This window comes from Nipponia nippon, unplaced genomic scaffold (genome assembly GCF_047370975.1).
Source record: "Nipponia nippon isolate SJK-2023a ecotype South Korea unplaced genomic scaffold, ASM4737097v1 scaffold_8, whole genome shotgun sequence".
Lineage (NCBI taxonomy): Eukaryota > Metazoa > Chordata > Aves > Pelecaniformes > Threskiornithidae > Nipponia > Nipponia nippon.
The window spans coordinates 17,755,430-17,768,774 of NW_028262402.1; the positions used below are offsets into that span (position 1 = coordinate 17,755,430).

General features: G+C 39.5%; 1 long non-coding RNA gene across 2 annotated transcripts in view; it reads right to left on the reverse strand.

The window, feature by feature from the left end:
• The window catches only part of LOC148050462 (uncharacterized), a 45,049-nt gene that overhangs the window by 14,955 nt on the left and 16,749 nt on the right, over positions 1-13,345 (reverse strand). The window contains exon 3 of one of the 2 annotated variants that reach the window (XR_015701013.1): positions 7,972-8,057. This is a non-coding gene — a long non-coding RNA (uncharacterized LOC148050462). Of the gene's footprint in view, positions 1-6,653; positions 8,058-13,345 lie in introns of those variants that run through there. The other variant, XR_015701012.1, reaches the window with a different exon arrangement.

Sequence of the window (13,345 nt, forward strand, 5' to 3'; positions counted from 1 at the left end):
GACGTAAGGCTGACAGGAAGGCAAAGTGAGCAAATAACGTACTATAATTATTGCATGCACAGCAGAGACATCTTTAAATGTTTCAGGCAGTGATGGGGGAGGGGAACATTCTGTTTTGACAGATTCTCCTTGCTTGAGACACACTGTCATCTTTGTTTAATGGTGGATACCACTAGAACCTGAAGAAACTGGTAAACTAGAAAGTCTCTTCAAACCTTCCTCTGTACAGCAACTCTGGAAAGATAACCATTAAAACTATAACATATTTAACTTAAATAGGTTAGCTCACTTACACAGAAGAAATGTCTGAATTCTTAATTCGGCTTCTAGATGACCTCGGAGTGTCAGTGTGAATACACAAAGATGACAGCAGGCTACATGCTGCAGAACAAACTGTTTGTTGCAGCAAGCCGTTGCCAACAAGCCTGGTAAAAGCATATGACTCTCTCTACAGAGCAGCATTATTCCCATTCATATCTTTAAATCATGTCTGTGTACACTCAGACCTCATTTTTTTTGCCTTCATTGCCAGCAGTGATCATCAGGAAATGCTTAACTGTGATACAGTTAAGATACAGATCTACAGATTATCTCTAGTGCTACCTCATTCCCTTGCGGTGTCTCAAAACAGAGTTTGTCTTGTGTGTTTTTGTTGCGTGTCTCTCCCTTGAGGGTGAAACACAAGATTAATCCCTTTTAAACAAGTAAACAGAAAGGGGTGTGAAATGTTAAAAGGTTTCTACATCTGTCATGTCACCATAAAGTTTTTCTTGCCCCCTGTGGAATTTTATACTAAATGCACTTCATGAATGAGCCAATGCAGTTGCTGTACCTATGCCTATATCTATATAGGTATCTACCTAGGCAGATACCTATTCTTACAGGCAGCAGTAAACAGTAAATCTGAGCTTCACCTTGGAGCCAAAACCAAGCTAGTGAAATTCAACAAGAAAGCCATGCTATGTGCTCTAGTGATAGGCAGCTTTTCACTTTCCATCTTGTAACCAGAGGAACTAGGCTGCAATCAGGCAACATTCCTTAGTCAACCTTCTTCAAAAGAAATCAGCATTGAAATCCCAAATGTCAAAGCACAGAGACTTTGATGGTGTCCTGCAGGGGTAACATCAGAGGCAGGAGAATGTAAAAGTAAAACTACACCAAAACCACCTATCCTTTGTGATAGTTTTTTTAATTTGACAATTCAAAATGCAGACAGCATTCCTTAGCTCCTGAAAAAGTTTCTTGAGCTTCACGATCCATGCAGCTGACCTTGTGCTACAGGGCTACACTGTCCCTTTATGCTTTCCAGCAGCAAGCTTGAGTGCAGATGTCACTTACCAGTCTGGCAGCCACAGAAGAGAATGATGGGAAACATTGAAAAAAATCTCTGTAATTACAGCCCAAACACGCAAGGTAATGAGTCTCTTCCACAGTGTGTTGAAATCATTCCTGTTTTCCATGCCCTTTTCAAAGGTCACACTCCTTCACTGCAAATTTACTGAGTTATAACTAGCTTAGCTGAAGTGTCTCACCTTAAATTTGGATTTATAGCCCTTAGTAGAGATATGAGAGACTAGATGTTTTCCCCTGCCAATATTCTTGTAATAGGAAATCCAAAATTTCCTTTCCACTGAAGCAAAGGATAACATAATCTAGTTCAAGGCAGTATACCTTGTGTACATGACCCAGAAATATCTGATAGATTTTAATGGTCTTCAAATCAGACACAATATATACTTACATTGACATCATTTTAATACATTCTGATTAAAAGTTTTAGCCAGCATTTCCTTTCCAACTTTTCCTTCCTTCCAATGCACACATAATTTAAATAAGTTTATCTTAATTATTTTCCTGTTGATTTTTCTTTTTAAATGAGTGAGGCAAGCAGCATGGGAGGAAACAAATTGAGACTAGGAGAAACTAAACACCTTTTGTTTCAAAAAAGATTTTCAGTTTACATAGCTCCTTATCACACCAAAACACATTTGTTCAACAACATCATCAGTGATAACAGCAGAGGTCTGGAAGGAATAGTGTTTGTTCATTAACAGTTCCTGAAGAATCATAGTAAGACAATACATAACAGATTGTTTTCTTCTGGGATCTACTGAGCTGATAGGCATACTTTTCTCATATCACATTCTTGCCAAACAAGCGATGGCTATTTTAAAGATATCTGTGGCAGGAACTTAGAGCCAGGTTTTCAGGAGTGCTGAATATTCACTCCAGCAGGAATCAACAGGACATTCAGGCACTTGGCCTGTCTAAAAAGCAGAGCTATAAATTTCAGTAGATTTCCTCACTGTGTTATTATAAAAAGCTAAAATAGGTCACAATTTCTTCCTACATTGTCAGTGACCTTTTATTATTTTGTGCTATTTTCAATCTTGGCAGAACACATTTGTTTTCCAAAAAGCTGAATTTACTGCAGTTGACATAGAGAACATATATGCATATAGCATATTTATATATCTATTGAATATATTTATCGATTGAATATATACACAAAATCATGAAAAAGAACCATAAACATTAGCAACCCTTGCTGGAGTATAAATATACCTCATGAAAAGCTTAGTTATCATATACCCAAAGCTTTATTTATTCTCAGGGAATATAGGAAACTGATAATGAACTAAACATAGATTCTGACCAAAGCTAAACTGACTGTTTTCAAAATACAGCCCTTGTCCCTGTAGGTACGAATTCTGAATAGTGACTAAGATATGCTACCGTTAGTCAGTATAACCTGTTCATCAGAGCACTTGCAACTGTGAAATGTTGCTCTGTCTGGAGGGATATCAGTACAAATGTCATGAACAAATTCATTCAAATGCTGCCTCACTCATGACCGAGGGATCAGAGATACTAAAATGCAATGCGAGTTGCTCACAAACATCGCCAAGCCTTAGTGCACTAGGTGGGTATCAGCTGTCTATGCAGACAATAAGCAGCAGAATTGAAGAAGCAGAAGAATAGACATATCTTTAGGCTTTGCAGCTATTATTTGCAGAATGCATTTAAAAGAGATCATTCACAATGTGTTCACATTTAATTCTCAAATACTTAATGAAAACATTCAACTTGGGAGACGGGGCAGGTTGTAAGTGTCCTTTCCGTGCAGACTACTGTTGTGTATTAGACCCAGATAGACAGTGACTTTTGCCAAATCCTTCACTATTGCTAGCTCTTCTGAGATCAAAGTGAAGTGAAGTTTTTAATGAAAGTTATTCTCTTCCTTCATGGCTGCTGTTGATGGTGCTCGTGGAATGATGAGTGAAAAGAAAGGCTGAACAACCCTGACACCAAAGAAGTAGCCTCTCCAGAATAAGGTGTTTTAAAATGCAGCATCACCTTTCTTGAAGATGGGTGGAGAAGAAAGATGATCGTAGTATGTTGTTGGCCCTTCCTAGTATCAAACTAAACCAGTTTCTGCTCAGCTGCACTGGTCAGCAAGTGAGGAATGGAGCCCAGAGTCTTCATGTTACGAAAGCACAGACTGCAAGAGGTCATGGTATGCCTGTCAATCCACAAAGAAAAATGAAGACAGTTCGTCTACCCGTTTACTTTGGCAACACAGAGTAGTAGAGCATACTTACACAAAGGCTGCGTACCAGTTTAAGAGTTTCATCCAGAGATTGTGACTTTTTCCTGATGAACAGTGTTTTTCTTCTAAAAGTCCTTTATCTCGCTGGTCTGAACACACTCTGTTGTAGGCAAATTAAGCAAAATCTTTTGTGATTTTAATATCTATCTTTTAGAAACACACTTTTCAGAACTCAAAATGTTTGCCATATCCCAATTCTTGTGTCTTATATCTGTCTCTGGTGATTTATGGATTACCCATTAAAACTGGCAACTAAGCATCTCATGCTATGTTCTGAAATAGAGGGAGAATACTACAAATATTTTAGTAAACACTCTGTGTTGAGTAATACATTTTTAAGTATTATGAAGAATATTTTAAAATAAAAAGCGCAACTGCTGCACTCAGTTCTCTAGGAGAGGCCATATCTGCAAATAAGTTCTCAGCTACAGAAATGAAAAAATCTTTAAAAATGTCAGTAGTTAATTCTATGTTTGTTAAAACTAGATGTAGGATAAATTCTGCAGTGAAACAATGTATAAAACTGTTAGAGCTAAATGGATAACAATTTATTATTTAGTGGCAGGACTCCCCACGCTAACAGCAAGAGTAACAAGCAAATAAAGAACTCATCATACATGTGGAGGCTCTTGGACATATCTTCAAAACTATGAAAAAGGGAACTTATCCAAATGGAAAGAATGAGAGATCAGTTTTCTTTTGATATCATTGTTTATAACCTTAAGGGAGAATTAAACATCTCCTGATCATATACTTTTTTTTTAATGATGACATTTTAGCTACAAGTCTCCAAACATATAAACAATATGGATTCTTCAGAGAGTATCTCTGAATTTGGCACCACAGAAATTTCAAATTACATGATGTATCTATGTTGTAAAAGTTAGAGGAGAAAACAAGATACCTCTGTGGTTTTTTTTTGTTTATGCTCTCTTTAGGAAAACGAATACTGTAATTTGTCCATCCAACATCAAATCTTAACATTTTAATACACATTAAAAACTCAATAAGTGACAACCTCCAGAAGCAGTTGCCTGTAGGGAATCAGTATTTCCAACATTGTCAGTATAGGGCTAGAAGCTGTTCAGAAATCATATCAATCGTATACCCTCAGGTGCAAAACTGAGACCAAGAAAAAAAAATGTTGGGTAGTACAGGGTTGGGTAATACACAGGAAGGAATACAAAGGCTTTTCCCTTTTTATTGTGCTTTGTTGAGATCAACAGCCAAGTAATGCATTCAACCCTTGCTCCACCTCTTAAGATGAAATATCACAAATTGATGAGGCTGCAAAAAATGAGGCAGTACTTGGTAAAGTGACCTAATTGTAAGAGAGTTCATTTCATCAAAGAAATAGGTTATGAAAACTTGTTGAAGCATTATTTGATTTTAAATAGCCAGATGGGAGAACAGAGTGAACAGCAGGATGTCCCCAGTCTGTGCAGGTCCAGTCTGTGGGAGCTACTGAATTCTCTGTAGTCAAATCCCATGCTGATGGCAACATAGTCCAGAAGAACTTTGTAAAGTTAAGTGAGCAAAAAGGTGACAGAAGAGCTTCACCAAAGATAAATTTAAGATGATGCCTATAGGGAAAAATAATCTAGATCTTGCCTGCAAAATGCTGAACTCAGATTTGGCAACTACAACTCAGAAACAAGATCTTGGAGTCATCATTGAAAGGTCTCTGAAAGCTTTGGCTCTATGTCCAGTGGCAGTTAAGAAACCCAAGAAGATGTCGGCCATCATCACAAAGGGCATTGAGCAATGAGACACATGGTTCTATCCATCTTGCTGCTATCCAAAACCTTGGCACAGTCACGTCTTGAGTACTATAGGCTGTTCTGGCCTCTGCAACTTAATAAGGTGGTAGAGGAGTCAGAGGGAAAGTGCTGAGGATGGTGACTAAAGAGATCAAAGATATGGAGCAACTGCCCCCCCAGGAGTACTTGCTTTGCCAGGCAAGAAGGTGGAAGAGGAATATGATCAAGATTTACAAAATCATAAAGGCAGAAGATAAGGTGAATGCAGAACTGTTACCAAATCTCACAAACCCCAAGCAGGGAGATCAGTTTAAAACACACGTAAGAAAGAAGATTTTTTTTTTTTTTTTTTATACAGGGGGTAGTGAGTATCTGGAACTTGCAGATGGTCAGGGAGGTGTACAGTGTCAGCTAGTTCAAAGAGGGACAAGGCAAATTTATGGACCACAGGTCCATTAAAGAGAGACTGGTGGAAGAGGCAAGAATGTATCTTCTAAAACCCTTAATATGGTGACTACAGATGTTGGGAGAGTACAAGGGACATGGACTGCAGATAGTAACCAGCCTTGCACTCACTTGCCCTAAAACACATATCCTACCGTCTCCAGAAACAGAATGCAGGTCCAGATGGATCATTTGTATAACACATCAAGACTTTCTCATCTGGCCTTTAACAAGCATTGCTCAGCAACGTTTATTGTAACTTTTTATACCCTCAAAACTGCCATATAATAACCAGCAATAAAAACTCAGTCTGCTATCAGATTTTTTTTCTTCAAAGTATGGAATTGCCAAAAGTCACTCTGCTGCATGACCTGAAACAGTGACACATTTTCTAAGAATGAGAAAAATGCAATAGCCTTTAAGTCAGCTGTTCTGTGGCTTTGGAACAGTGGAAACCTGCACCTTATACAGTAACACTGGAAAAAGAGAACAGAAGATTGCTGCCTCCAAGTGAAGCTCAACATTTTATTTCTTACCAAAGGTAAAAGTAAAACAACAATCCAGACATTTAAAACATACACTTATAATTATCAGAGGTACTGGCCATCAAAATTATTGTTTTAATATCACAAACAACATACAGAATAGGTATGCATGGCCATTCATAAACACTGGAAAATTATCATTCCAGATTCATTGATAAAATTTTATAACCATATTTCATTTTTCTGTATACACAGTAGGGCTAATGTCTATCTATCCACTTCCCTTACCTTTTGCTCTCTTTCACCTAATAGAGTCTATTTAATTAGCAGCACCAACTAGCAGACTGCTGACAACCAGGTAGAACATCTCGGATAAAAAGCAAAAATCAGCTGCCAGGAAATGGCTCATTAAATCACACTTCAGTGGAAAGTCAAATAAAAGCAAATATCATTTGAAAAATAATTTTAAAACCACTTCAAGACATACCCCACAAATATAGAGAAGCCATTTTAAAATTACATGTATCCCATTCCTTTTGTCCGTGTCAATACTGTTGATCTTCTACATCAAGGAGGTACTTTTGTGAATATTCATGGTAATATATGCAACATGTAATGCATTTTGTCAGTCTGACAGAGAAACTACCAGCAGCATGACTTACTTCTTATGTATGGCTTTATCTCAATGCTAATTAAAAACCTAATCTAAACCAATTTAATACCAAACCAAAAATATATATTTCAATATAGTGAGGGAAATACACTTTCAAATGGTTCTATAACCAATAATTTCCTAGCATGCTTTACAATTCATTTTTTCTGTTACATACCCAATTGCCAAAGTCTTCATTCTTGCAAGATATTAACAGTAGCTTTATTTATTAATATAGTATTTGTTCAGTTTTATAAGATGCTCCCGTGTGGATGTAAGTTATAGAAAAACACAGTAATTATGCCCCAGTTCATATCATCACGCTATTCCTTCCCAGGTAGGATGCTTTGAAGTATGTTGTCTTTTTGAGAGGTTTATTCCTTTACATTTACTGTCTTAATCTGAAATATATTATTTTTATGGTGAGTATGTTTATACAAAATGTAGACACTAGCCAGACATTTCTCCATATTGTATCAAAACAGATACAGGCCCCACTAGTGAAGGTCTGCTACATATTCATCAAACAGAAAAGTTTAAGAGTTGACTTAACAATGTGCAAAAGAGCTTTATTCTCCCAGCCCCATTTAAACCTCTATATCTATCTCAGGTTTTTCCATGACACATTTTATATTAACTGTTCAGATCTTTTTTGCTAATGAGATTATCTGCTCAGTGGGAACAAAATTCACATCATAAGTACATGCACTCCTATTTATGTACCTGAATTCTTGCCTCTCAGCAGTCAGGACAGGTCTGTTTGTATGCCAAATATACGTTTGCTGGTGTTAATGTTGGTGTGCTCCAGACCTCAGGTCCTAAGACTACATGGGTGACAATAAATCACCTCAGGGATGACCCAGATCGTTAGGCCAGGAAGGCACCACATCTCCATTTGGCGATAGCACAACAATAAATTTCACATCTATTCAGGATGAAACAAATGCTGGGCACAAGAAAACAGTCCTAGCCCTCAATCATGCTGTGTGTGCACAAGAGTAATAAAAGGATGGATACAACCTTCTGTGGGCTCCATGCTCTTCTAGGCTCCTCATATAGATATATCCCAGTCATTTCAACCTGGCCAAAGCATTTTGAGTACATACCTGAATCAACCAGAAAAACAAACTTACTTAATCCAAAGCAAACATATTTAGTTGACTATTTTGGCTTTCCATTTTTTTAATTTATTTTTACTATATATAACAGAAAGAACGCAGGAAAAAAAATATAATCAGGAAGATATACAGCACAATCACAGAACAAATTAGTGAAGAGAGTCCTCCTGTATAGGATTTTTTCAGTTGACCTGGAAAAAGATTTTTCAACCAAACTTTTAATTTCCAAAATATGTGGATTTAACTGTAAAAACACTTTGAAAATTCATTTGAATTTCAGTTGTTTTGATTCAAAAGTGACATTAAAAAAGAAAAAAAAAGTCTTTACATTTTCATTTTTCAGTTTGAAAGCTCAGTATTTAATTTATAAAACATTTAAATGTTATTTAAAAATTTTAAGCAAAATCATCTGAGGTTAACATTTAATTCAATCAAATTTTTTTTGGTCTAGTCTGTGAATGGTAAAGAAAAATAAAAACCAGTCCTCTACTTGGATGTTACAGGAAGTGATTTATATCCAGAGTATTCAGTACTGTATGAATCTCACACCCCACTTTCCATTTATCAAAATCTGAGAACATGCCCTTAAGATTGTATTTCAACTCTTCATCTCATTAACTGCTCCACTGGACTTTGATTTAAATCAGATGGGAAAACCTCCATTCTGGGGATCCTAATGGAAGCAGGCAATCCGTACCTAAACGTTTACAGGCATAAAAGAGTGCCTAGCAAAAAGCTTCATGTTTAACACCTTACTTCAAATCATAACAAATGTTCAAGATTTTTTGAAACAAACACGTAAACTTTCTGAAGATATGATTTTAAGCTGCTTCTTGCTGTCCACCTAAAGCCACTGCATGTCTCACCCTAGCTATACACATGGCATTCATTATTATTCATCTTGCCGTGGTTCTGCCTGCAGACCCACACTTGCATGCCCCAGTTCTCCAGCACTGATGTGAACAAGGGACCTAGGCGCTCTGTGCCCACTGAAAGCTCTAGTTCACTGCACATCTCCATGAGGACATTGCTTTTTCCTTTTCCTCCTCTCTTCCAGATTCCCCAGATCCGCCAGACACTTCCTTCTGTCTTTGGAAATTCCCTGCAATTCCCACATGATGAGGTCCCTGCCAGGGTTCAAAGTTGGGGTTCAAAGTGGTCTGTTGTCCCACTTTCAAAAACCATTGTCCCCCCACTTGATGCTCACTCCCATGCCATGGGCCCTATATGCTTCCTCTTTCTTACTTACTTACTCACTCCTCCTGTGCTCACTTTTTCTCCTGTTGCCAGGACTATATTTGTCCCCTGTTCACAACTGTTCTGTGTTTTGTTCACATATAAGTTCCCTATGTGCTTGCATTACGTATTTGGTCCCATGCCAAAGGTACCATTTTCTCCCATGCCTCCCTTCTCGCTGGTGCCACCAGTTTGGCTCCTGCCTGAGCAAGGACTCCCTGGGCACAGGACAACATGCTTCCTTCCCTGTGACAGATTTCCTGCTTCCTATTTTATACCTTATCTTTCTACTTGAGCAAAATCAACAAAACCCTTTCTGCTGCCAAGATTTCAGCATGGTGCCAACACTCTTCTGGGCCGCAGAGGACAACCAGGATGGGGTTGGGTGGGCCGATCAGGCACAGTGTGTCACCCCAGTTCTGTTTTCTGATTCCTGGCAAAATTGACAGGGTCATCCACTGCTGCCATGTGACACACACATAAACAGCCAAAAGACATCATACTGACTGCATTGTAGGTTCTCAGCCCTTGACCACAAAGCAGAACGTGGCAGCTGATATCTTATGCATTAGCAGACATTCTCAGCTAGTAGGGGAACTAATTCAAAGACTGTAATTGAATAATAATATGGTACTTCCTTTTTATGACAGTGGCCTGGAGTAAACAAATTTTTCCATGTGACATTTTTTCCTAGTTATCAGGAACAGCTATATCCTGACCAAAAGCCTCAACTTTCAGGCTCAATCCTGAGGTGTCTGTTACCCAGGGAAGATGCAATTATTAACAATTTAACAGGGAACTCAAGTTATCATTAGACAGAGAAGTCTAGTAATTACATCTTTGGAGACATAATTGGCCTAAACTAATGGTGATATTTTAGCTGAAAGAAATGTTAAATTGAAGAGCCAAATTAGTTGTGGTCTTAGAGATGATTAGTTGCGAGAGAAGGAGTAAATTTGAGTATACCATTTTATGCAATGTACCCATAAAGGCACTACAACACTGTGAGTGAATAATTACACAGCTGTCTTAAGCAACAATTGATCAGGGAAATAATCTAAAAACTCAGTGTGTTGTGGGAGAAAGAGTGACATCTATTACAAGACGAAATAATTCCTTTTGGCTATTTTTGTTTTAACACGCTTAATTTTTACCATACCAAGGATTCTAATTCTGTTCATGCTTGCATCTTCTGTCCATTAAAAAAAGAGATCAAAAAAGAAGCACCACAACTGAGATGAGAAACCATTATTAGGAAACTGTTGAAAACAAAAATTCTCATTTCTGATATCCAGGCCAAAATACTTCCGGCCGTTCTGGGGAAACAACTTTTCTTCACATCTAATCAATCAAAACAAGGTTGATCTTACTTGTATCTTTTCTAATGCTCCTGATTTCTAGATTGAACAGGTGGAAGAGAAAGTTGAACATCCATCTCTGATATCTGAATTGGAGAGTCAACTTCCTACTGCCCAGCCAGGCCATGGCATCCAGGTTCCCTATCCCTCCATAGTTTTGAGAACAGAAAAACATTCGTATCAAGAATTCTTTAGACTTCACTAAGTATGCTCTATCTGACCCCCAGTTCCCAGGAAAAACTTTTCAGCTGGTGACCAGTAGTCCATCTAACAATCCCTCCACATTTTCTTGTTCCCAAGTCCTAACTGCCTTTTCACTGTGTTTTAGATATTGTCAATTCATAAGCAATGAGATTTTAAACTACCTCATACTTAACTGATAGAAAAGTTTAGAGAAGAGAGAGGATAGCTGCATTCTGTCATGAGTTTCATGCTGGGGTAACACAGGCACGAAACACTACTGTAACATATCATCAACTTAAACTGCCTTTAGCTGCATTACCATGCAGCTAGAAATGCTACAGAGCCATACAGCTATGTGCACACACACAGAAATCGTGCAACTAAATCAACACCAGCATGGTTTCATGCTGTGCAACGCCTCTGAGAGCTTGTTTAGACTCTGGAAGTGAAGACAGAAATTGACAGACTGGACTATTTCAACTCACTTCATTTGAGAGGGCCTGAAAACTTCTACTCTGTAAAAATACATTTCAGTTTCTGGTCCCAAACACAGACAAACATCAAGGACAGAAACATTCATCTTTCACCACCTCTGTTTGATAGAATCATAGAATCGTTAAGGTTGGAAAGGACCTCTGAGATCATCGAGTCCAACCTGTTAACCTAACTGCCCGGTCCACCTCTAAACCATGTCCCTAAGCACCACATCCGCAAGTTTTTTGTATACTTCAGCGACTGTGAGTGTACCACTTCCCTGGGCAGTCTGTTCCAACGCTTAACCACCCTCTCTGTGAAGAGATTTCTCCTAATATCCAATCTAAACCTCCACTGGTGCAACTTGAGCCCAATTCCTCTTGTTCCATCACTTGCTACTTGGGAGAAGAGATGGACACCCACCTCGCTACAACCTCCTTTCAGGTAGTTGTAGAATGCGATAAGGTCTCCCCTCAGCCTCCTTTTCTCCAGACTAAACAACCCCAGCTCCCTCAGCTGCTCCTCATAAGACTTGTGCTCCAGACCCTTCACCAGCTTCATTGCTCTTCTTTGGACACACTCCAGCACCTCGATGTCCTTCTTGTAGTGAGGGGCCCAAAACGGAACACAGTATTCAAGGTGTGGCCTCACCAGTGCCAAGTACAAGGGGACGATCACTTCCCTAGTCCTGCTGGTCACACTATTTCTGATACAAGCCAGGTTGCAATTGGCCTTCTTGGCCACCTGAGCACACTGCTGGCTCATATTCAGGTGGCTGTCAACCAACACCCCCAGGTCCTCTTCCACCAGGCAGCTCTCCAGCCACACTTCCCCAAGCCTGTAGCGTTGCGTGGGGTTGTGACCCAAGTGCAGGACCCGGCACTTAGCCTTGTTGAACATCATACAGCTGGCCTCGGCCCATTGATCCAGCCTGTCCAGATCCCTCTGTAGAGCCTTCCTACTTTCAGGCAGATCAACACTTCCACCCATCTTGGTGTTGTCTGAAAACTTGCTGAGGATGCACTCAGTCCCCTCATCCAGATCATCAATAAAGATATTAAACACAACCAGCCCCAATACTGAGCCCTGGGGAACACCACTCATGACTGGTCGCCAACTGGATCTAACTCCATTCACCACCACTCTCTAGGTTCAGTCACTCAGTCAGTTTGTTACCCAGTGGAGAGTGCACCCATCCAAGCCATGAGCAGCTAGTTTCTCCAGAAGAATGCTGTGGGAAACGGTGTCAAAGGCCTTACGGAAGTCCAGGCAGACAACACTCACAGCCTTCCCCTCATCCACCAAACTGGTCACCTTGTCATAGAAGGAGATCAGGTTGGTCAAGCAGGATCTTCCCTTCATGAACCCATGCTGACTGGGCCTGATCCCCTGGTTGTCCTGCACATGCCACATGATGGCACTCAAGATGATCTGCTCCATGACCTTCCCTGGCACCGAGATCAGGCTGACAGGTTCCCCAGATCCTCCTTCCAACCTTTCTTGTAGATGGGTGTCACATTAGCTAATTTCCAGTTAGCTGGGACTTCCCCAGTTGACCAGGACTGCTGGTAAATGATGGAAAGTGGCTTGGCAATCTCCTCCACCAGCTCTCTCAGTATCCTTGGGTGGATCCCATCTGGCCCCATAGACTTGTGGGCATCTAGGTGGAGGAGGAGGTCGCTAAGTGTTACCTCTTTGATTATCGGGGCTTCATTCTGCTTCCCATCTCCATCTCCCAGCTCAGGGGCCTGAATGCCAGTTTTACTAATTTATTCCACTTATTTTTAAAAATGCTTCTTAGCAATCTTGACATTAATTAGCTATATGTGTGAAAGCACAGGCCAGCCACAGAAAATTCATATTTGCTTATTAAAAATTAATATGTATCACTGTATCACTTCCTTTCCCCTTACTTTTTTTCAGTTTTCTCCTCTTACTAATCAACCCACAATAATACTTAGCGTACACTTTATGCTAACGCACAGATCACGTTAAACAACTTATCTACCTCACAGACTCATTTCC